The sequence below is a fragment of the Mytilus galloprovincialis genome, chromosome 14 (assembly GCF_965363235.1).
Source record: "Mytilus galloprovincialis chromosome 14, xbMytGall1.hap1.1, whole genome shotgun sequence".
Lineage (NCBI taxonomy): Eukaryota > Metazoa > Mollusca > Bivalvia > Mytilida > Mytilidae > Mytilus > Mytilus galloprovincialis.
In genome coordinates this window covers 5,095,667-5,122,744 of record NC_134851.1, presented here as the reverse complement: position 1 = coordinate 5,122,744, position 27,078 = coordinate 5,095,667, and the positions used below count along the sequence as shown (strand labels likewise).

Here is a 27,078-nt window from a genome sequence, read left to right as displayed (position 1 = left end):
ATGATGGTCAGAATGAATGATTTCAGAGTAAAATGTGTATACAATAGATTAAAACATATAAAAGTATATTAAATATTATTAAATCAGTTCAACTAAATTGCCCCAGTCAATTAAATCATTTTATAAGTATTTAAGCCATAAAATTATTTGAATAACTTATTTTTAGGGAAAAGAAGTAATAGTAAAGAGATAAAATAGTAATTTGTACATTAAGATATATTTTTAACTATTACATGATTCGATAATTCAATACGTAAACTATAAACACAAATAGTTATGTTAATATTTTTATTACAGATATTTGAACCATACTGTTCTTATATTGTAGATGTATCTCATACATGGTAGGTTTTGTAATCTGTGTATTTTTGTGCTGAGCATTTGCCTTGAGCATGGCTATAATATTTGTTCTAATAAACTTATTGTGTTATGTAACTGTACGCTTTGCTTTATGTGTACTAATACAAAGTTGTTATTAATTTGAATGGAATGACCTGTAAATGATTATCAGAAGAATATTTGGTAGAATTCAATATGTTAAATGTTAAGACGTGTAATTTATGATGAGAACAATATTTCTCATAGTTAACATTCACTGTAAATAGATTTGTAAGTCAATAACATGGAAAAGCATAGTTGTCCAGTAGGCAATATTTGAGTATTGTATTTTAGGTATTGTCACCTATAATGAGTAGAGTTATCTTTCTTTGTATTGATTATTTGTATTTGTATTGCAGGGTCATTATACATCGGGTCACCAAGTACATGTATATTAAATAGAGAGGGTTTATATAATATATCAATAACCGCCGTGGATTAAGAACTGAGAAACGATAGTAAGTAGCAAACAAACTTTATTTATAGCAATGAATGTTCATAACATAATAAACGTATGTTCATAACAGGAATTCTCCAGTTATATTTTTTTTTTACAGTTTACATACGCTCTATTTCCCCGCGATTTCGCGGGTGTGTTGGTTAGTGTATTATAAAACGAATGCGAAACCAAAATATCCCCCTTCCCCTGAAAAAAAAATATCCGAACATAACAACAAAAATCTGTATGGACATAGATCATTTGTATTACTACAAATTTGTTAAACATTTCAAATTTTTTATTCTGTTCAGAACATACTGAAAACTAATAAAAAAAGAAAAAAAAAACACAAAAAACACAACAAAAATACATGTTTTGTCTTGGTTTCAGCTATCATACTGCCTAGCAACCTTGAGCGATTTGTATTCACTTTATGAACAAAAAATTTAAAAAAAAAAAAGCATGTGTTTGCATTTAAACAATAGTTTTTGACTAAAAAAAGGTTTTCCCCAATAGATTTTTCGACATGGTTGCAAGTCTCTTCTCAAGAGTTAGAGTTTGGTCTCATTTATCCTTTAAAAAAGTCCCAGTGAGAACCAGACGATGCAAAGATGTAAAACCTTTCCGAGAATTAAATTATGTTAAATATTTGCGTGAATTGCTTGGTTAAATGCATGAATTTATGAGTTGATCTGTCACACAGTCGTCAAAATCTATTGATACCAATTGTCTTAGTTGTATACATGTATGCAGAGTTGGTTGCTTAACGTTCAGCGGCAAATAGTTCATACATGTTCAGAACGGTCAATTGTAAGAATGCTTCGGAATTCGCATTTTCCTAAGAAATATAGGAATATAATATTAATGTTATAACACGTCAATCTGATTTAAAACAGAGCCTGTGTTCCAACTTCGCCTACCAGGATCTGACAACACCCGGTTTTATTATCTGTTCTAGTGATTTTTACATCAATCAATTAAAGTTCAGCTTTCAAATGTTTGAAGGTGTATTTATCCGATAAAACCAGAAAATCACGAGAGAAGAGTGGACCGTTTTTAGATATTATTCAATGGTAATTGGAGATTGATGAGAAATAAAATTGGGTTGTCTCCCGTTTGCGGGAAAAACAAATTCTTTCAAAATCAAATACAAGAGGGTCTAGATAGGGGGTTCTTTATTTCGTTATTCTTTATATTTTTAGAACATTTCTCTATTTTTTTAAAATTTATTTTGACCATTATTCTCTATATTTTTTAGTTAAGCAACTAGCTTTTCTCCATTCTTTATGTTTTTGTCAATTTTTTGTAAATTTTTTCCCTTAATCTGCTCTCTTTCCCCTTTACTATTTTTTCTGTTATACCCATCCAGATGTAAATCCCGCTATATTTAATATTATGCTAAATTGATGCGCAAAATGAATGTTTTTAAATTCAAATATTTGTTTTTGTTTTATTTGAATGATTGTATCTGTCCATATTTACATCATAGACTCAATGAAAAATTATTAATCATGTCATCATTGTTTTATTTCCCCCTCCAAAGGCTGAGAACTACGATACATTTTCAGTCAGTATACATATTTTATGTGTAAAACATACTATTTTAACTTTTAATTTGCACAGCTGTGCATAATGCATGATTTATTTTTCCATCTAATATGTGCTTGACGTTTGCATCTGCATTTGAACATCAATAGGTACGACATATTTGATAATATCTTTACATATTATATATAATTATAATCTATCAGTATCTGTAAAAACAACATTTAGAAACCTTTTAGACTAAACTCTTAAAGGGGTTATACATTTGACAATTTTTTCATCATTAAAGCGTGTCATTAGTTAAATAGTTTTATTGAGAATGATTGTAGTGAAACATACAAGAAATACAAGTGGTTGATTTTTGAGTGTCAACAGGTATTATTAAAAACGTATTTAACAACAACAAAAAAAAAAATAAAAAAATACGCGGCTTATACCAAAGGTACATTTAAAATCCTTAAGTTGAACATTTTTCTTTCATTCATTAGAAATTATCAAAAATATTTGTCAGATGTCATGTAGTTTTTATTTAGTTTCGTATTATTATTCATTGCAGTTTCTATCAAACATTTCATTCTATCAAAACTTCCCCTTGTAAGACAATGTGGACTGCTGTATCCCTATTTTTAATATTTGAACCTATTATGTCTGTTTGTTTGTTCACCCATCGTTGTCAATGTAATGGAATTTTATCCGACTCTCATACAAGTGAGAGGTTTAGTTAGCTATAAGACCAGGTTTAGTCCACCATTTTCTACATAATAAAATGCCTGTACCTAGTCAGGAATATGAGAGTTGTTATCCATTCATTTGATGTGTTTGAGTTTTTGGGTTTGCCATTTGCTTAGGGACTTTCCGTTTAGAATTTTTTTGTTATTTTACTTTTTTCGCTATAGTCATTTATGAATACCGTAAATTAAAAAAAAGTATAATTATGCACACACAAAACTTGTCATAAATTGATGCTAGAACGCAATACGACCCAAGTAAAGCACTTGTCAAAGACAAGTATTAACAACTATAAATAAATTATAGCAAATACTAAGGTTATAAAATTATATTATTAGTTAAAGGTGCAGCCGTCTATCTATGTACTTTAACCAGACATGCATCCGTAAAAAGTCTTCACATCTGATAGTTATTTTAGGACAACACATTCGTTGTAATTTTACATTGCACTCCTTTCATTTTCGTTCATTTTGAATGTACTAATGCGTATTTATCTTTTTTTCAAATATTTGAACAAAAAGAGAAATATTGAATAAATAAATTTGTATTTATTTTATTTAAAATTGCCCATTGTTAACCTTTTTTTCGTACGGAATTCTAATTCGTAACGCATTAAGATACATTTGTAACCGACGCCTTTATGATTCATGTGTGATTCTTAAATGGGAAGTTTCTCTTTTTGTTTTAAGGTACTCTCAGATCTCAATGTAATGAGTAATGAGTAATGAGAAGTAAAGGATTTGACTCAGATTAAGATTATTCAATAAACTGGCAATATATTATTCAAGATGTTCTCAAAGAGAGGCGAACTATATCAGTACCGTGATAATTCTCTCTAGTTAGGATAAATTCCGTTCGCTGTATTTTAAAATTCATGTAGATTATATTTCTACTTGTTTCTCTTATTAAATAAATGATTTACATAGATTGAAAATTTAAGAAAAATGTATTGTGATAAATAGATTTAAAATGACTAACTCACTAACACTCATCATTGTTTATTTTCTCCCTTCAAAGCCTGAGGACTAAGATGCATGTTCAGTCAGTTTCCATATTTAATATATAAAACATACTATTATACTTTTAATTTGCACAACTGTGCAAAATAACTGATTTATTTTTCATTTATTATGTGCTTGACGTTTGCGTTTGCATCTGTATTTGATTATAAACAGGTTATAAATATTTGATCATATTTGATCATATTTGATATAATTAGAATCTAAAAGCATTTGTATAAATAGCATTTAGAAACCTTTACGACTGAATTCTTATAGTTGTTAAACATTTGAAGATTTTTCCTCATTAAAGTGTGTAATTAGTGTAAATGTCCAGAATATTCATGTTTGATGCACATGTATACATGTACCAGTATCAACAAATACCAAACAATATGTTCCAAGAGTGGAAAAAAACACAGTTCGTGCAACAACATGTAAATATTTGCTGGTTATTTTTGGCATAAAATGTGTATACTGTAACGAATAAACCCGCATTTGAACAGTACTTTCAATTGAAAACTAGCTTCAGTACACTTTCTTACTTGATTTATTGAGAATGTCTGTAGTAAAACACAAGAAATAAACATGGTTGATTCTTGAGTGTCAACAGGAATGAAAAAGGTATTTAAAACAAAAACAAAAAAAAACGCGGCATATACAAAGGGACATTCAAAAACCATAAGTTGAACATTTTTTTTTCATTCACTAAAAATTATTTGTCAGTTGTCAGTCAAGCAGTTTTTATTTAGTTTTATACTATCATTCCTTGCAGTTTTTATCAATCAAAACTTCCCTCCACCATAGTCATTTATGAATACCATTAACGAAAAAAAGTATAATTATGCACAAACAAAACTTGTCCTATATTGATGCTAGAACGCTATACGACCCAAATAAAACACTTGTCAAGCAACTATGGATAAATCTTTTACAAATACCAAAAGCATATAATTATGTCATAAGTTAAAGGGGCATTCCTCTATCTAAGTGCTTTAATCAGATATGCATCCGTAAAAGTATTAAAAAAATCATATATTAATTTTAGGACAAAACATTCGTTGTAGTTTAACATTGCAACCCTTTTATTTTCCTTTTGTTAAAATATGCTAATGCTTGTTTTTTTCTTTCTTTCAAACATTGAACAAATAAAAATTTATTTAATTTCTTCAAAATAGCTTATTGATAATTTAAATAATGGAAATTACACATTTTTCTTACGGAATTATAATTCGTTACGCATTAACATACATATGTATCCGACGCCTTCATGATTCATGTTTGATTCTAAAATGGGAATAGTTATCAAAAGTACCAGGATTATAATTTCATACGCCAGACGCGCGTTTCGTCTACATAAGACTCATCAGTGACGCTCAGATCAAAATAGTTAAAAAAAGCCAAATAAATACAAAATGGGAAGTTTCTCTTCTTTTGTTATTTCTTGTTTTGAAGGACTCTCAGATCTCTATGTAAGAGTATTGAGTAATGAGAACTAGTTGAAGTTTTAACAATTCATGTAGAATATATTTCTACGTGTTTCTCTCTATCAAATAAATGATTTACAAAGATTAAAAATTTAAGAAAAATGTAAGGTGAAAACAGATTAAAAAAATTACTTACACTCAAACCAAAGAATATTGGAAATGTTAGTAATTTACAACATTTGCAGAATACTGTTAAACTTGCAAAATACAGTAGAAAATAAAGGCAACAGTAGTATACCGCTGTTCAAACTCATAAATCCATGGACAAAAAACAAAATCGGGGTAACAAACTAAAACTGACGGAAACGCATAAATATAAGAGGAGAACAACGACACAACACTACAATGTAACTAACACACACAGAAACGGACCAAGCATCAGACAAAATCCCACGAGAATAACAAATATAACATCAAAACCAAATACATTAATTTGGGATAGACAAGTATCGTGACACGTCTTATCGCAATGTCAATTTACACTCAAAAATAAGAGAAAACAAACGACGCAACGTTAAATTGTAACACACACAGAAACAAACTATAATATAACAATGTCCATATTCCTGACTTGGTACAGGACATTGTTAAAGGAAAAAATGGTGGGTTGAACCTGGTTTTGTGGCATGCCAAACCTCGCACTTTAATGGCATTGTTAAATATAACATAGAAATGACAACATAATATTACAGGACCACAAAACAAACAAATAGGAAAACATATTAGACAAAGAAACACATGATTAATGAATAACAAAAAGCATCAGGTTTAAAATTTAATACGCCAAAAACGCGCCTCGTCCACACAAGACTCACCAGTGACGCCCAGATATAAAAGATCGAAAGCGAAAAAAAGTACAAAGTTGTACAGCACTGAAGATCAAAAGTTGAAAAAGGTTGTGTCAAATACGGCTAAGTTTGTATGCTTGGGATAAGAACATCCTAATTATTTAGAACAATTAATGCTATTGCAAACAGCAAATCCTATCAAATGAATACAACAGATATACATAATGAAACTGAAGTATTAACTCATTCATAAAACAAACACGAATACATAATGAATGACCAACACAGAATAGACACACCCGACTCAGTCCAGGCCTCAACGCAGTAAATTATGAAAATGACGTCACATACGACGGTGAAAAGGCATTAAAAATTACGTCACATACGATGGTGAAAAGGCATTATGAAAAACCATATAATAATGCAAAGACATTTTCGTTTTTAAAGACATTTGTTTGAATCTTATATATTATATTAAAACGTTTAACTGACTCCAAAAAAGCGCACAATTAGAATCGTCGTTCTGTGCCCTGAACGTTATCATGCATCTAATTTAATAATAAATCTTTAAATGTAATGCAGAAACTTTAAAATGATTTGGTAATTCTTACACTATTACTAAGCACTATGCGATTGTGCATCATCTAAAAGTTGACATTACAGGTAATTCAGTTCAGTTCTTGAGGACACATTTCGCTTTATTTTTAACAGAAATTTCAATCAACCTATCTCAATTAAATACGATCATATTCTCAATCTTGCATATACCTCTTTATTTCATATTCAATGTATTATATTCCCTACAATAGTGGCTTGTATAAGTGGTTGCAGTTTGTAATGACGCCATTGAAGAAACTAATCATAACGTTAAATGGAAGAGGGACGAAAGATACCAAAGGGACAGTCAAACTCATAAATCTAAAACAAACTGACAACGCAATGGCTAAAAACGAAAAAGACAAACAGAAAAACAATAGTACACACGACACAACATAGAAAACTAAAGAATAAACAACACGAACCCCACCAAAAACTAGGGGTGATCTCAGGTGCTGCGGAAGGGTAAGCAGATCCTGCTCCACATGTGGCACCCGTCGTGTTGCTTATGTGATTACAAATCCGGTAAATAGTCTAATTCGGTAAGTCATATTCATGAAAGGGAAGGGGATTGTAGTTACGACATAAAGAACATATCCGATATGTTCTTTCATACGTTAAAAATCAAATAAATATGAGGAGAACGAACTATTTAAAAACATCATAAGCAATTTTATGTTTTCACCAGTATCCAATGTTTGCATTGTTTAATTCAATATGATAAATGGTCCATAAATGATCGGTCTTCGATCACAAATGTCTTATCTGGATTTAAGAAGATATAGTATGAGTGCCAATGAGACAACTCTCCATCCATGTCATAATTAGTAAACGTAAACCATTATATCACTACTGGACGAAAAAACAACTGTTCATACCAGTAACAGTCATTGTACGACTATTTTAGTCTGTGGAAGACTGTTGAAGACTGTCAAATCAACCTTATTTCGTTGTTACAGTTAAATTATGTCTGTCCCAACACTTTTATGGGTTGTGAAAAACATTAAATGCTATCAACAGTAATTTTAGGACTGTTGCAGTGGTTTACGGCGTTGTCACAGCCAAATACTATTTATAACAGTCTTTCTAAAAGTTGTGGCAGTTGTATAATGTTTGTCCCAACCTTTTTATAGTTGGGACAGTTGAAATTTGTTTGTGTCAACTTTTCAGACGTTTAAGCAGTCAACAAATGTTTGTTACAATGTTTTTAGAGTTGTAACAGTCGTAAAATGTTTGTTACAACTTTTTAAAGGTTGTTACAGTCAATAAATGTTCATTACAACTTTTAAAAGGTTGCCACAGTCGTAAAATGTTTAAAACAAACATTTCATGGGTTGTTACAGTCGGTAAATATGTAATACAAATATTTTAGTGTGACGGTTGCGAATGTTAAAACAATGTGTACACGTCTAAGGTGCACCTTCTCAAAGTTTGATACAGGATAAATGGATAAATGTATTTTATTTAAGTGTCACGTACTGGTGATACAGTTGTGAAATTACCCATAATTTATATGATCCCTCATCTTATGTTGTTGTTGTTTTTTTTTTTAATCATTTTGCGATCGTTCTATGTCTTTTGCCGTATTCCGTTTATGGCATTATAATTATGTCTGTTCATTTGTGGCGGACTTGTGCGTTTGACGGTTTATCTTTATTTTTTATTCAGTCTATTCAAGAGTCTTTTATAACTTGTTTTATACCAAAAGCCTTCGTTTAAAAGTAGAATTAAAATATTATTGCAGAAGATTGATTTAATTGTCTTAATTTCAAATTGCTACGTCGGGGTACCTGAAGTAAATTTAAAAGAATATGACTAAGTTACATGTATATATCATACAGAATAATAAAGCTGATTAATTTTAATTGCTATCCATTAGGGACATTTCCCGACGATAATAAATCAAATCTGTCAAGTTTTATTAAAAACGGAAATCATATTCTTCACCCGTAAACGATTTGACGTTATTGTACCCTTGTCGGCAGAAATAGCGGGTCTGCAAACTTTACAAAAAATCGTAGACATGCCATGGTAGATATGTAGAAGGGAAACGACATACAATATAACGGATGACCTGGAAATTTCAATCGGTGAGTAGAAATGAACAATATTTTAAAGCATGTCTATCAGAATAATCATGGATCCACGATTTTGAAGCGAAAATGTGCACATTTCGTGCCTACCCTCTTGCTTCAGGTGTGAATCGACGTTCTATATCGGTTTCTCTATATCACCTCACTCGTGCATATTACACATCTTTATATATATAATGTAGCATGTTCAAAGGCAAAGTAAGAATTTGGGCTTGTAAAAATTGTTCCCGGGATTGTAACCCCCATTTTTTTGGAAGATCAATAGTCCAAATAATTATGACGTCTTGAAAGGCTATTATAATTTTTTTTCTTTGACGCCTTACTTCGACACAAGACGTCATAATTATTTGGACTAGAAGATCAATTGCATTTGAAAGGGTACATTTAGTTTGACCCCCCCCCCCCCCTTTATCCTGGGTTGGGACCCCCTTTTTTTTAAATGGCTGGATCCACCCGTGTTCATCGTCTTACTGTGTTAAACCCTACATGATGATGTGGGGCATTCACAATGGTTTTAATTTTGCTGGATGGCCTTATACTACAAAACCTATATTTATATTGTATATAAAAAAGAAGATGTGGCATGATTGCCAATGAGACAACTGTCCATAAGAGACCAAAATGACACAGCCATTAACAACTATAGGTCACCATATGGCCTTCAACAATGAGCAAAGTCCATACCGCATAGTCAGCTATAAAAGGCCCCGATAAGACAATGAAAAACAATTCAAACGAGAAAACTAACAGCCTTATTTATATAAAAAAAATGAAGGAAAAACAAATATGTAACACATTAACGAACGACAACCACTGAATTACAGGCTCCTGTCCTGACTTGTATGTTAATGTATTGAAAACTGCATGATTCATCCTAAATTTGCTTGAAATATTTCTAACTGGATTTTTTTTAAATTGAGAAAATTCAAGTTGAATATTATGACAAAGTAAATATTTATGTGTAAAATGTGAAACTAGCATGTTTGAGTATATTTTTAAAATAATTTCTGAGTCATGATTAACAAAACATGGATATATTTTATAATTCTAAAGCATGTCTTATATTATCAATCAAAATAACTATTAATCAAATCAGTGTGGCCTTAACTTTTTATTTTCATGTGAACTCTGTCAGTTTAACTTTTTATATAACATTTGCCCGGTTAGCATGGTTAGTCAAAATTCAATTATGCCTTTTAACTTGTTTTGGTCTGGGGGCTGCTGTCTCTTTTGCATATATATATATATATATATATATATATACCAATCATCTCCTTTTAAACATATTTCAAGTGTCTTTTAATTTATTCCACTGTTAAAGGACTTTCCATTCAACAGTCATATTTTTCTACATGTGTTAAATTGTGCTTTGACTACTTCATTGTTTGGTTGCTGTATCATTGATATATACATGTATATTCCACATCTCCTTTCATCCTGTATAATCACATCTGATTTCAGATACATGTATTTTGCCTTTTCCAAATTACTAAAATATTTTATTTATATTTAATTTCATATGTTGAAACATTCAGTACGTCATGTATGTGGGCGGATACAAAAAATCTATCTGTAAGCATATTATGTTATGTAAACATGGCCTAAACTTAAGCATTTTATGAATTTTATAGATATTGAATTACAAAAATTAACTTAATTAACTACATGGTATGTCTCACATGGAAGTAATATTTAAATATTACTTCCATGCTCAGATCAATTTGGTTTAAAACATACTAAACATGTTTTACATGTTTAATTTAACTTCAAAATAAATAATTTTAAAAATATATTTACTGAGCCTGAATTCATGACCATGTAAATGTGATATTAGAAAAGGTAATAATCAGGATGTTAACACTGAAAAGTTAATTATCAGGACTTCTTGTATACATGTTATATGTAATAAACAGATTAAGACACAACAGTTTCATGAGTTTATTGCTTTGAGGGATGAAAATTAAAATGTCATAGGTATTGAAGATGATTTTTATATAATGATATTAATAAATTTTAAATGTCCTTTTCAAATTGTGGATAAATTTATAATTGAAAGTAATTTAAAATTATGAAAAATATGAAACAACAGGATATAATCTTTTATTTTGGATATTATATTAAAAGTTTTAAAAGTTTATCTAACATGTCTAAGTCATGCAGCCAAGTATTGATTTATCAACATAAAAATGGGTAAATAACTAATATAAAATAAAGAAAATATGTTGTCTGGTTAAATAAACTACAAAGCATTATTTAATACAAGCTGTAATTAGTAAAAAGTATACTGGGTAACATTTAAGATGTCAAATTAAACTCAAAGTTTACTGCTAATCATAAGAAGGAAATACTAGCTTTTTTAGGTTGCTAAAAATGTTTAAATTAAAGAAAGGGTTAACCTTTGAACAAAGATTCTACATTTCATGATTTACATAAAAAAAAAAAGGTTTATTCATTCATGACACAAAATATAAATATAAATACATATAAATTCAATTGTATAAGTCTCGTAAATTCATTTGTGTACATCATAGAACTTTGTTGTCAAGAAAATTATGATCTCTAGTATTTATACATGAGTATATCTTCTATATAAATTTAAAGAATTATTAAGTAATTATAATCATGATAATTATACAATATTAGATAAGTTTCAATACTTTATTCTTAATTTATGTTTTTTCGTTTGTAGAATTCACATTGGTTTGAGCATGATTCCCAGCCAGATTATGAAGCCGGCAAAAAAAGGAAATACATATAGCATGTATAGGTGACACTAAGTATCTCGCATACCTGTAGCTGTAAATTGTGAAACAGTGGACTAATGGACTTATTGTTGTTGGAAATAACAAATAGGGCTTACAGCAATATGCCATGATGTTGTTGGGATTTCATATCAAATTGGACAAGAAGAAAATTGTGCATTGTACAAATAGCAAACTTACAATTTGAAAGAAAGACTACATTATTTGATGACAGTGAATACCTTCGATAATTAATTTATTTGAAATTGAAATAATAATTTGGAATTAAGAGAATTCAAAGTTTTCTGGGAATATTAATATCATAGTGCATCATATTTGAATTCTATGAAATACCTTGGATAGTTATTCAAAAATAGCAAATTGGATTAATAAAAAAATCAGTTTCAGTGAATATCAATAGTGCATCATATCTGAATTCATGAATACCTTGGATAATAAATTTATATGAATTTGGATATTGAGAATATCTGGTTTGTGTGAAATTTATAGAAGTTAATGCTTGCATTCCTATTGTTAGCTATATGTACCAGGGGGTGTTACACAACCTTGATTACCCATGAGGGTCTGTCGTGGTCGGTCACTATTGGTAAGTGTCATGATGACGGAAGTTTTTAATGACCTTGACTGCATTTACAGCCCTTGCATGGACGTTGGTTGATGTCAAATGACTGCTTGCTGTACTTATATAAGAGTCGCGATCTGAATGTACATACAGTATATAAATATAATCTATCATCTAAATTAATGTTCATTCTGAAACTGGCATTTTATACTAGTCAAAAATATTAAACAATACATGTACTTCAAAGTATCATTTAACATTTTATTGTCTTGCCTTCCACAAAAGTCATTTAAAGTTGATTGTATGCAGGACATAGGTATTACAATCTTGGGCTGATGACGTAAACTTTTTTATAAAGCTTTACATTTTAAAAGCTAAAAGAGCTGGATGCTTCTTATCTTGTCGGTATTCAGATAGCTAATATGTTATGAAGTTTCAGCCTGTCATTATATGTCCATTGCACCTGACCTCATTTCATTGTTTAGTGACTACATGTACTTGTAAAAAAATACTGTTTTTATAACAGTGAGATGCTCTCTTATACAAGTACATGTACATTTTGTAATTGGATAATTATTTTTGTATATACATGTATGATATAAAAAAGGAAGATGTGGTTACACTGGTATGATTGCCAATAAGCATGATGAGACGACTCTCCACAAGAGACCAAAATGACACACAAATTAACAACTATACATGTAGGTCACTGTACTGTGTACAGCCTTCAACAATGAACAAAGCCCATACTGCATAGTCGGCTATAAAAGGCCCCGAAATGACAATGTAAAACAATTCATACCAGAAATATGAGTATCTTGCAAGGTCTACTGGTCTATCAGGTTGAGCTGACCTGACCCTGACATTTCATGGATAAGTGATTAAGGATAATTTCAGTTTAGGCCAAAATAAATAATTGTGTGTCTCCTATTTCACTCTCCAAAAAATTAAGAACATTTTATTCTATTAAAAAATTTTGTTTTTAAAGTTCTCAACTTTTTTCTGTTAATGTACATGTGTACTGTGATAACATTTCCCATATTTGACAGATAATACACTGTGCAGTCTTAGTCGTTTCAAAGTTTGGTTTCTGATATGTTTTACTGATGAGTATTATTTGTAATTATCATTCACACAAGTTATCTGATGTGGAAAGACATCAAATGATGAATATGACATGTACATGTATGATGAATACATTGTTTCGGGTAGGCTAGAAACGAGGTACATGTATGGTCGAGAAACCAGAAACATGCAATAAATTTATTTTGGCCTTAATATTATACAGTACTCCAGTAGATCAACTTCATGTATATTTAATGTACATGTATAGACAGAATGGAACAATTGAGTCTATGTCATATATGTCTGACTGGCAGGGTTCATCAGACATTGAGCTAAATGTCATGGGTTCATTGGTCAATGTTGAATTTTTGTGGTTTTGTCTATTTTTCAATGTTTCTCAGATGTGATATAAAAAAGAAGATGTGGTATGATTGCCAATGAGACAACTATCCACAAAAAACCAAAATGACACAGACATTAACAACTATAGGTCACCGTACGGCCTTCAACAATGAGCAAAGCCCATACCGCATAGTCAGCTATAAAAGGCCCCGATAAGACAATGTAAAACAATTCAAACGAGAAAACTAACGGCCTTATTTATGGGGAAAAAAAATGAACGAAAAACAAATATGTAACACATAAACAAACGACAACCACTGAATATACAGGTTCCTGACTTGGGACAGGCACATACATAAATAATGTGGCGCCTGGCGGGGTTAAACATGTTAGCGGGATCCCAACCCTTCCCCTAACCTGGGACAGTGGTATAACAGTACAACATGAGAACGAACTATGAAAAAGTGATAAGCTACATCATGTACATTGTACATGTATCGGATCACTATTTTTTTTGGCATATGACATGAATGTTAGGTGTACATGTTTGATTGGCCAGCTTTATCTAACAATGAGCACATTTTCATGGTTTTCATTAATTTGAATAAGGAGATGTGGTATGAATTTTGATGAGACAACCATCAACCATAGACCATGTAGACCAAGTGATGTGCTTGTTAGCTATATAATAGGTTACTCCACAGCCTTCAACAATGATCAAAACTAATACTTCATAATGAGCACCCTATATAAAGGGTTCTGCCTTGCACGCAACACCGTCAATGTAAAAAAAAACAGACGAGAAGCCCTACAGTGATGATAGTTTGATTTATATACAAAAGCTACATACAAACAAATATGATAAACAGCAAGCAACAAAACACACTACATACATTGAAAAATAAACCTGTGTCAGGGTGGTGCAACTTTCATGTACAATTCTAGCATAAAAGAAAAAATATTAAAAAAAAACTGATATACACATGATACAGTGTATCCAAAAAAAAATACCATATGGAACCAAAATACCATAGATGTATATATGACTACCAACATAATAATCAATATTTAATAGATCAGTGTTACATACATGCAGAAGAATATCTCAAGAATGTTTTGAAGGACTTTACGAATGCCTACTCGAATCCAATCTATTAGAAAAATCAGTTATTACAGAAGAGTGTCTACCATGCACTTGCACTGCACTTTATACTAGAATTTCTTTTGACAACCCTGCATACATCCTTATCCATTTAAGGATTCTCTACCTTCACGAAACTTTAGAGGCGTTGGTTCAGCAGTCCTTCATTTATATTAGAATAGTATGATAGCAGAATATATCCTGATTTGTATCACTACAATGTAAAATAGTTATTACGGTGACGTAATTCCCTGTCATCTAATTTATTCATCGTCCATCGACGAACTTGTCTCAGAAAAAAATATATCTCTGTCATGTCTGTTCACATGGTACATTTACCTCACTTATACATGCAGGTTTATATATGTGATAAAACCCGGCGAAATATAAACTCGATGGTTAATATTTTTGCGTCCATGTGGAGAGTTATTAATAAAGACATTTGAACCTCAAATAAGACACCACTCGGTACAATAACAGTACAAAGCTGAGTAAATCTGACTAGACTATTAAAAAAACCCGGTAAATAATATAAATTAATTTAGATACAAGACATTAACGAATATTTCAGTGTTTTCCATAGCTACAAAAGATGCGTTGAAAGTTCAGCATAACTGAGATTTTATTTGTATTTATAAATCAAAATTGTTAGAACCGAGTACGGTAACTTGTATACTTTTCAAATAGTCACAAGAACTTAAAAACAAACAAATTAATTCTAAAAGTGTCCATGTCGTATGAACTAAGCCCTCGGCAGTTTTCTACGGGGATAAGTTTGACAAGTGTGTATATTCCCGCTGGGTTTATAGTATATTGACCGTTATTATGAAGTTATGTGATTCGTAAATCTACGGGTATTGGAGGTAAAACCTTACATAAAAAGTGTGTATATTCCCGCTGGGTTTATAGTATATTGACCGTTATTATGAAGTTATGTGATTCGTAAATCTACGGGTATTGGAGGTAAAACCTTACATAAAATTGAGAATGGAAATGGAGAATGTGCCAAAGAGACAACAACCCGACCATAGAAAAAAACAACAGCAGAAGGTCACCAACAGGTCTTCAATGTAGCGAGAAATTCCCGCACCCGGAGGCGTCCTTCAACTGGCCCCTAAACAAATAAATACTAGTTCAGTGATAATGAACGCCATACTAATTTCCGCATGAATGATTTCACAACAAGGTTATAAAAATTAAAACGTTGTCATTATGATAATTTCGAAAAGTGTCTTATATGATATTATAAGATACATTTTTTTACAAATAAATTGAGACACCTTGTTCAATTTATCTAACAGGTGCATGTAACTGTGTTTAAGCATTAAATGCGCATAAACCAGTCCCATATGAAATTGCAGGTATCTCTAACGGTGGTCTGATTTTTTTTCGAAGAGATGCGAGACAAGGGAGTGTCAATTGAGTTATTAATTTACAACATTTACCAGATAAACGGGGAATCCCAAAATTTTCAGCGGCAGATATTTCAATATGTTTTTGTTTTTACAATCAGTTTCTATTTATACTAATGTATTAAATGGGTATGGCAGTTGTGTCTTTTTTTTATAACAACCTTTTTAAAAAATTGCACACGATGTAATTGTATTTAAAATGATTTAACCTATCCCGGACTGTCAGATAGAAATTTGGTATCCGTAACTTTTAAGTCTATAAAATGACTACCAATATTTGAAAGTTGCGACACTTATGGATTATTAAACTGTTGCTGTATAATGGTTGTAGCAATCATATTTTAACTGTAACAACCTTTTCGACGTTTAAACAGTTTATTTACGACTGTTTCAACGTTTTGCGTGTTGGAACAGTTATTAAATAACTGTAACAACTTTCAAAAGTTTGCAACAGTCGTATTATAACCGTGACAACATTTTCGGCGTTTTAACAGTGTATTTATGACTGTTACAACGTTTTTCGAGTTGGGACAGTTGTAAACCAACTGTTACAACTTGAAATTAGTTGTATCAGTCCTTTAATGTTTGTGACAGCTATTTCTAGCGTTGTTGCAGTCGATTTATGTTGGAGACAAACACTTTAAAAGTTGGGACAGTCATAAAATAACTGAAACAGTAAAATTTTACAACTGTTACAACTTTAACAAACAATTACAGTCTTAGAACGACTGTTACTGGTATGGACAGTTGTTATTTCGTCCAGTAGTGATAGGTCAACGTACGGTCTTCAACACGGAGATTTGGCTCACACCGAACAGCAAGCTATAAAGGGCCCCGACAAATGACTAGTGTAACACCATTCAAACGGTAAAACCAACGGGTCTAATCTATATAAAAAACGAGAAACGAGAAACCACATCAACAAAAGACAACCACTGAACATCAGATTCCTGACTGACATTAACATGTATGTGATCTGCAAGTTTTGCTATCCGCAGTCTCCGGGGTGCACTGAAATGATGACCTTTCACTTAGAAGGCCTATTGTTAAACTCACATCAACACTACGATGTCAGAAAATAAAGTTTTCTAATTTTCTATCAAGAACCGCGATTGGTAAACAAATGGCTTTTGAATGTACACGTAGATTGCTGGTTCACAAGATAACCTAGTTTAAAGCTGACATAAGCAGTTGGACTCCGCATTTAACAACTCCCATTAAATGTCTTACAAACTCTTTAATGTTCATATCAATTAAGTATTATTACATAAGAGTTATAGCTACATGTATGTATGTTCCAGACCAAGTTGTAATTGAACCATACTCAGATGGTCCGATCATACATGCATGGTCCGGATAATGAACAAGATAAACGTTGAAAAAGTGTCAAATGAATTTAGATTTGTAATGAAATTTTGACTTATACAATCATATGGTGGTCATTGTTACATGGTTAATTAAATAATGTGAATATTACTTACAAGCAAAAATTATAGTAAAATTATTTGTTAATAGTCATTATCGATATGTCCTTCCAAAACGCAATACGTCGACTTAGGAAAATCACTTCAAGATATATCAAAATGATCTCTTAAACAATATAAGTAAATTACTTATATCACAGGCATTTTGGTCATTCAATTATAATTGTTTTTTTAGTCAATATGTTCATGTGTTCTTGGTCCTATACATATGATCTTGCAAAGACTGTAAGATCGTTTGAATAGGAACAAGAACACACCCATTAAATAAAAATAAGAAGAAATACGAAGAAATTTTGTTTCTGAAATATTTATTTATTTAAAAAAAATTAAAAAAACAGAAAAAAAAAGTTAAATGCCCCAAACGCATGTCGTTTAACTTACGGACGAATATCGGCAGTTTAAAGGCGATTTGAATTGACTCTTAGCGAATGCAAGATAACAGATACACCAAGATTCAGACACTATGTAAAGATAAAAGAATTCAGATAGTAACTTGTGTCGTTTGTTGTTCAGAGAATGAGCTGTATGTTCCTGCAAAGTTAGAATTATTCGAAACATACGTATATGGTCTAAATACTCATATGGTCCGGTCTGTTAATACCAAAACATAGTACTCATATGGTCCGACCATGTACGTATGGTTGAACCATACGATTATGCGCATATGATCATGACCATACGCGTATTGTTCAAATACTTATATGATCAGGAACATGTACAAAAAAAAACGGACGCGTCCATTTTTACATTCTCTCTTTGGCAAAAATAACTCAACTAATTATTTATATCAAGGCTATATAAAGACCTTACAATACACTACTTGGTAGATGTTTAAGCTTTGGCTGGGGTTGCTAAGATGATATATTTTCTGTAAAAGATCCATTTTTTATTTAATTCAATGCAAATTATCCACCTACACTCATTCATACTTAATCAAGAATAAATAATGACCAATGACTTCTTTTTTCCTTGATAATCGAATTTCCCTAAATACATGGTTTCCTTTTTTGATTTTTTATTTATCTTGTTCGTAATGGTAAATCTCCGTTGACATGTTTTATATAGTATAATTCTTATGTTCAAAAGTGACGTCTTACATGTATATGTAAATAAACAGGACACATTCGTTACTAAAAAAACTTTCACAGCAGGGATATTCTGATAGATATAACAAAATAGTCAAAACTTTAACTTTAACTTTATATTATCGCAAGTATCGAGATTTATTGACGAAGTAGGTGTTCAACCGCATGAATTGAGTTAATAACAAGTTTTTAGAAATACCTTGATATTTCTTGATCTAGATTAAAAAGGAGAAAAAATAGTGTGACATGATATACGTTTCAATATGTAGACAGTGACTTTCTTGTGTCATATCGGTATCTTTTTCTTTGATGTTTGGTTTTTTAAGAGCATTTGGTGATGATGACAGATATATTATTGTTTCTTTGTATTTATTCACATTATGTATGTGCTGGTCCCAAGTCAGGACCCTGCAATTCTGTAGTTGTTGTTTGTTGCTGTATATCATATTTGTTCCACGTTTAGTGTTTTGTACATAAATCAGGCCGGTAGGTTCCTTGTTTGAATTGTTTTCCATTTTATCATTTCGGAGCCTTTACTATGGTTTTACTTATAGTTTAAGGCTATACGGTGGTCTAGAGTCGTTTTTACTGTTACGCTTTTGGTCACATGATGGCGATTTGTTTATCGGTATTGGTGTCACATCTTCTTATTTCTATATTACACAAGATGTGACGATTTGCGGCGTTCCTGTATTGTATCGACCCTTTCTGTTTGAAAATAAGTAGATGGGGTAATTTTCCCGATTAGACAACTTTCTCCCAGAGACAAAATTACGTAGAAGTTAAAACCTGTAGGTCATCGTATACCCTTAAAGACTGAGTTAAACCCGTATATCCAAGCAAGTTATAATAAAAGACTCGAAATGGAAATGTTAAACAATTCAAAGGAGATAACAATGAGTTGATTTATATGTTATACACTAAACGAAAAAACGATATAATATTCAATAACTTATGACAACCACTGACTTATAGGCTCCTGACTTGGAGAGGCACATACAGAATGTGGCAGGATTACACATATGTGCGGGCGACCAACCATCCCCTGATGTAAAAATTAAAATAACAAAGATACCGAACTCCGAGGAAAATCAGCACAACTTCAGAACAAACTACAACAATCAGTTGAAAAGTGCTAAACTTATCACAACTATACAAAGCACAATAAGACACTATGTACACAACTGAGATTACTCGGAGTTTTTCTTAGCTAGCTACTCCAAAGCTAGAAACAACTAATTAGAAAAGGCATGCATCATGAACGAAAATTTCAATCAACCCACATCCGATAGATTTAGTATTAATACGTCATAAACAGAATGAAAAAGACATGATTTTGTGCAACACTAAAACATATCGACATATCGACACCATATAGGACCATACAACATTTAGTTGCCTTTTAATTTACCAATAGTACAATCAATGTTTGTACCAATTAAACACAAAATTAAAAGATCTTATTACAGTTTATTTTAATATTACTATGTTAACATGGATCGTATCTAAAATTGCGTGCTCTATGAACAACATCATCGTAAAAATTAGGATGTAATATATCTCGGTTTTCCTCGGATGCAGTCAAACTTCCATATCAAATTTGTGTTTCAAAGTAGTTTTGATTGTACATTACCCTCTAAGTGTCTTTAAGTATTCATTCCCTTTTACTAGTATTTCTTTCTCAGTGACATTTTTCAATATATCTAACTATTCATAACGATAACCGTGTATAAGATAAATATATTAAATAACACTGCAAAAAAGTTTATTATATGATCAAACAGAGAAGAAGATAGTTTATAATGACAAGTTCAGGTTTTGTGCTCAATAGTTATCTCTAAATTTTCCTACAGACGCCTCCATTATCATTATCACTGTAACCACTTTGACATGTCTCCCAACAAACGCCATTCAGTTTGATTTCATTATCCTTGCAATACAGTCGCGCCGGAAGTGTAACCTTTATACCAGGTCCGTCCTTTGGTTCACAAATACAGCATCCTACAGGTCTATAACCATCTCTACATTTAGGGTAACACAGTTCGGCGACTCTTTCTTCGTCACTACGACAACTTTGCCTTTGTGCAAGGGTTTTCCGTATACCTGGGCCACCATTTGGTGTGCATATACAGCATCCACTTGCATGGTATCCTGCTTTACATTTGGGATAGCAAAGACGTCCATTCATCTCTTCATCTGATTTACACCCTTGTCGTTGGAAAAGTGTCAACTTTATGCCTATATCTGTTTTTCTGCACGTGCATCCATCGTCATGGTAACCACTCTTACAGTTGTTACAGCACCCGAAGATTGTGCAACAACATCCCTTTCCATATATATGGGCATCACTCCAACAACTGGTACCGTCATCTCGCATTCCAGATGGACATGGTGTTTTATCAGGCAATCGCCCCGCACCTCTCCCATAGCTATCCAGCCAACAACTTGTCCCATCGTCTCTTTGATTGGAGGAGCAATTTTCTTTATCAGGAACACGACCTGCACCTCTTCCATATGAATCTTTCCAACAACTTGTTCCATCATCACGCATTTCATCAGGACAAGGTCGTTTGTCAGCTGGTCTGGATTTTCTAGTGTATTCATCTGCTTCTCGTTTGGCTGGACCTTCATGTATTTCGTTTTGAAGGCCTTCTAAAGATATGCCTGTAAATTAAAACACATGTGAATTATTTTGCTGTAGATATATTATATACATAATATACATAAATACCGTTTCGATCCCTAACATCACTGAAGAGACATTTATTGTCAAAATCCGTATCTGGTGTACAAAAAAAAATTTGCACCTCATGTTTGTGGTATAACATCTTTGCTGCAAGTTTATTGTTTTTCTGTTTAGTACAAACTTCATATTATGATCCATTTTGTTACATCTTGTGATCAATTTATTTGGCAATCGCCAATGGCAGTCAGCAGGGTTTAAGAACATCAGTTGTTCGACCTGATAGTCAAATGCGTTTTGTTAAAATATACTTTTTCACTTTTTTGGTCTTTTGGAAAATGTTGTTTGTGCTGTATTTAGACCCTTCTACAACGAAAGGATAAGGTCCGGTAAGGACCGATTTTGGCCTCAAATTTCAGGTTCATCTGACGAAAGATTTTGACCACTTTTTAAACACTTAAATGTCTATTTTATTTGAATTAATTACTGTATGTGAAAGATTTTAACAGATTTAGTCATTAAAAACGATCCGATTCAAGCTCAAATATGAAAAATCTACCTAATATGCCGAAAAATGTCACTTTTCAGATGGTTTTTGGTAAAAATGAAAGTGGCCGCATCCGTGTTCATCCTCAACCTTTATATATGTTATGTATTATCGCAAAATACAACTTACATTTCAATATTAAGGATGAACACGAATGCGGCCACTTTCGTTTTACACGAAAACCGTCTAAAATTTAACTAAAATGCTAGAATTATGAGGATTTCAGTAATTTAGCATGACTTAATGGTGCTAGTACCAGATATATGTGCATTGTATTGTCAAAAACAGCCCATATTTATGTAGCAGAAGCATTCTACCTACTGTCCAATAAATAACTAAAGGTTTACATTTTAACAATTTTGTAATACTGCTATATTTTGGGGCCAAAAGGGGTCTTCCTGAACCTACTCCTTTTGTTTTACATGCACACGTATAAAAATTGCGGTTTTTATCCAACGCAATCATAAGTTTGAACGTAGTTTTCAATTTGGACTTGTATATATATTTGTAGGATCCTTTACTATAGATAATTTAGCTGATCTGTAACAAAAACATCTTCATGCCTTATATATCATGTACTGTAGTACGCCGCTAGATTAAAACTGACGAGGAAAGGTAACACGCGGCAAGCGAAAGCTCTTTTTTGAGAGCCCAGGTGGTCGTGTGGTCTAGCGGGACGGCTGCAGTGCAGGCGATTTGGTGTCACGATATCACAGTAGCATGGGTTCGAATCCCGGCGAGGGAAGAACCAAAAATTTGCGAAAGCTTTCGCAAATTTTTGGTTCTATCCTCGCCGGGATTCGAACCCATGCTACTGTGATATATATAAACGAGTCTAAATTGAAAACTACGTTCAAACCTATGATTGCGTTGGATAAAAACCGCAATTTTTATACGTGTGCATGTAAAACAAATTTCGTTGTATAAGGGTTTAAATACAGCACAAACAACATTTTCCAAAAGACCAAAAAAGTGAAAAAGTATATTTAAACAATACGCATTTGACTAACAGGTCGAACAACTGATGTTCTTAAACCCTGCTGACTGCCATTGGCGATTGCCAAATAAAATTGATCACGAGATGTAACAAAATGGATCTTAATATAAATTTAATACTAAACACACCCCAGATCTAGATTTCGACAATATATGTCTCTTCAGTGATGTTAGGGATCGAAACGGTATTTGGGAGACCAAATAATTTACCCTCAATTTCAGATAGACTCTTGAATTTTAAGAGTCAATATATATATATATATAAAAACTTAAACAGTAGTAAACATTTTCTTTAAACGGGCTTTCTGATCAGAACATCATCTAGAAAAGTTAAAACAAAATAATTCCCGGAAATCTTCTGATTTATTAACTGCGGTAAATTTAGTACTAATCAGTTGCATCTCAGACCATCAGATAATTCATAATGCTGTTGGTGTGTACATGTACAAAACAACTACTGGACATTCTGAACATAGACTGAACCGATGTTATAATGACAAGTTTTGTCTGAACAGCTCTTGTAACTCAGAACATTTAGTTATTAAGTCAAATTCAATTACTTCACTTTCAGACTTTATGGTAAATTCAGTAACATTCAGACAATCCGATAGCAGTCAATTAGTATTGGTTCAGTTAATGATCAGATTTTTCAACAGCTGGTATACACCTGTACAACAACACTATACTGAGTGTGTCATGGAATGGTAGTTCCTTTATGATATTATTTCCAAAAATGAAGAAATACCATGGAATATTATTTCCACTAAAAGAAAAATAACCATATTTGTTCTTGACGGAATAACGCAGAATATTTGTTCCAACAAGAACATATATCATAGCATTGTTTGTAGCAAGGTTTCCCGAGTAACTTTTGTTAGGTAAAACAATTAAAACATTAAAATTTCTGACAATGTACTAAAATATGGTATTTCCAACCGCAAAACATTAGAAACATAACTGATACTTTCAACAAGAGCATTTTGTATTGCACTTTATTCAGATGTTGTTATATCGAAATGATATCGCTTCAGCTTCAAATGTATTAATGGTTGTTTGTTTGAAGTTTATCCCAATTTGCCATTATTCGTAACTATTGAACGCGTTACAAACAAACAAAATTTTCATATACAAAAGGAAGTTCTTATTCGTAGAATACATATTCCATTCAGGTTACTTTATAAATGTTAGCAAAGTGGATAATTTGTAATTTGACGATTTCAATAATACATAGTTTGGCTTAAAGTTAAAAGACTATAGGCTTTCAGTGGTCAACGGAGATACAGATGCAATAACAAATTATTTTATTCACTTAACTATAGTTACGCATAAACTAACAGATGATGACAAAGTATGAAGAACAATTGCATGATTGGAAAAGTATACGAAAACATATATTAGAAGAATTTCAGATTCTCATGATAAAGGAAGGATTTACAGAAGGTAACAGGTACAGCAACCGGAAACTACATGTGAATGATGTTGTGTTTTTTTTGTCCTACATTAGTTATATATAAATTAGAATTATTTGATTTGTATTTGTTACGTCATGCCAGACAGATTTTAACTCTTTATTTTAGAAATATACATATTATATAAACGATTTCAGTTTTTTTGCGTGATTTTACCACTTATCATTTTTGTATTCTTACATGTGCCTAACATTTAAAGAAGAACACTGCAACCACTATCTTAGACAACTTAAACCATGTATCACTTTGTTGTTGAAACGATTGAAATGCAGCATAAAGTTATAGATAAAAATTGTTCTAAAAAATAATTGTACATACCTAATACAAAGATAACACCAAGCCTCAACATTAACATTGTTAAATAGTTTACTTGTCAACAGTTGGATTGACAGAAACACTATAAACTTCTGAAGGGCTTTAAAATCATTTTATAGGCAGTGCATCACCCACATGAAAATTGATCAATGTCAATCGTCCAATCTCCGCCTATGTCAGCATTTTGTAACAGATTCAATTCATTTTGTTTCTGTAATGGGAAATTGTGTATGGTGCAATGGATAATTGTGAATCTGGCTAGATGAATGCTGTTTAGGCTTCAAATTGTACATTGTTTTATAATTGTTAAGATATTTCAAATTTGCAATTCCCTCGAACTTATTACATCGAGAGTAATGTTTAATGATTCGAATTGTGTATGAGTTTAATATAAAGGAGAAGGGGGAATTGGGCAATGGTGTATGGGGAATGGCACAACGGTATATAAGAAATGGTGTTTGGTGTAATGGTGTAGGGTGTAATCGGGAATACTGTATGGTGTAATAGGAAATTTGGTATCTAGTACGATAATTGCTGTATGGTTTTTCAGTTGAAGTTTGTATTCTCAATGTTAAGATATTTCGAAATTTATATTTTCTGAAACTCACTACAATGAGCGTTATTTTAAATAGGCTCGAATCGTATATGATACAAATATGAAAGAGAAAGGGGGAATTATGTATGATATATTGGTATAAAGGGAATGGTGTATGAGGAATAGGTTATGTTATTATGGTGTATGAGGAATGGGTTATGAATCCAAGTTTAATCCATCATTTTCTACATAAGAAAATGCTTGTACCAAGTCAGGAATATGACAGTTGTTATCCGTTCGTTTGATGTGTTTGAGCTTTATATTTTGCCATTTGATTAGAGACTTTCCGTTTAGAATTTTTGTCGGAGTTCTGTATTTTTGTTATTTAGCTTTTTATGTTGTGCATTGTGAATGGTAAAGTGTAAAGGTGAATGCTGAATGGTATATGGTATATGGTATATGGTTGGAGTGGAGAATTTTAAACATTGAAGAACAGTATACAGATTTTTACATCATTGACAACACTATCCGAAATGCCATTCATCGGAAAAATAAATACAGTTCAAATTAAAGGTTGGAAATTACAAAATGACAACAATCATAAACGAACAAAAGTAGAAACTGAGTTTAAAAAAATGACTATAAATAATATTTTACAAATTTCGTGAGAACGAAATTATTTTCTGGCCTTAATCAGACAAAATGAAACCCCAAATAGTTTTAAATCAATGATGTCGATCTATTTGATTATTCTATAAAACAAAAAACTAAAAGAGGCAATTAAACAGCAACTTTTATCTGAGGTCAACCACTTGTTGCTGCTCTTAATCCTAAGCCTAGATATCTTTGATACTTTTTTTAACACTATATAGTTTGCCATCTAAGTTGATAAATAGATAAATATATATATATACATTTTTACGTTATGTTCTATTCGATATGTTGATTTACAGTACATGCGTATCTATTGATATCATGATTCTACGATTAACTAAAAGAACAAATACATATAGATTGTTAAAAGCATATCAATAAATTTATTTGTTGTTATCTTAGTAAACTTTCTTTTCTCTTTATGTCTTCTTCTTGCCGCCTATTTTTTCTCCTCGTCGAAGTGATAGTGTTCAGTTATATTTGAAAATAATACATGTTGAAAATTTACCACAACTTAATATCGATTAAGAAACTGAGGAAAGGCGAGACCTACCGAATTAGACTATTTACCAGATTTGTAATCACATAAGCAACACGACGGGTGCCACATGTGGAGCAGGATCTGCTTACCCTTCCGGAGCACCTGAGATCACCCCTAGTTTTTGGTGGGGTTCGTGTTGTTTATTCTTTAGTTTTCTATGTTGTGTCATGTGTACTATTGTTTTTCTGTTTGTTTTTTTTTTTCATTTTTAGCCATGGCGTTGTCAGTTTGTTTTAGATTTATGAGTTTGACTGTACCTTTGGTATCTTTCGTCCCTCTTCTTTTACTGAGCCCTTTAACCGTGTCGTGTCCAATACAAAAATAGATTGATATATTTTTTCAATTGATCAGATATGTGTTGTACTGCAAACAAAAATTGCTTCCATTATAAATATGAAAATGTTAACACAAAAAAAATTAATTAAAAAAAT

The 27,078-nt window shown here is 31.7% G+C and overlaps 2 long non-coding RNA genes across 2 annotated transcripts; one reads left to right on the top strand and one right to left on the bottom strand.

Annotated features, from left to right (window-relative positions):
• Window positions 1-8,746: 8,746 nt before the first annotated feature.
• On the top strand, window positions 8,747-12,271 carry LOC143058768 (uncharacterized). Its single transcript, XR_012973223.1, has 2 exons — window positions 8,747-9,051; window positions 11,744-12,271. It is a non-coding gene; the product is annotated as an uncharacterized LOC143058768 (long non-coding RNA).
• An 8,092-nt stretch (window positions 12,272-20,363) lies between these two features.
• LOC143058710 (uncharacterized) lies at window positions 20,364-25,624 on the bottom strand. The gene is made up of 2 exons (XR_012973202.1): window positions 24,921-25,624; window positions 20,364-21,571 (listed from the first exon to the last, which is right to left on the bottom strand). It is a non-coding gene; the product is annotated as an uncharacterized LOC143058710 (long non-coding RNA).
• Window positions 25,625-27,078: the final 1,454 nt, after the last annotated feature.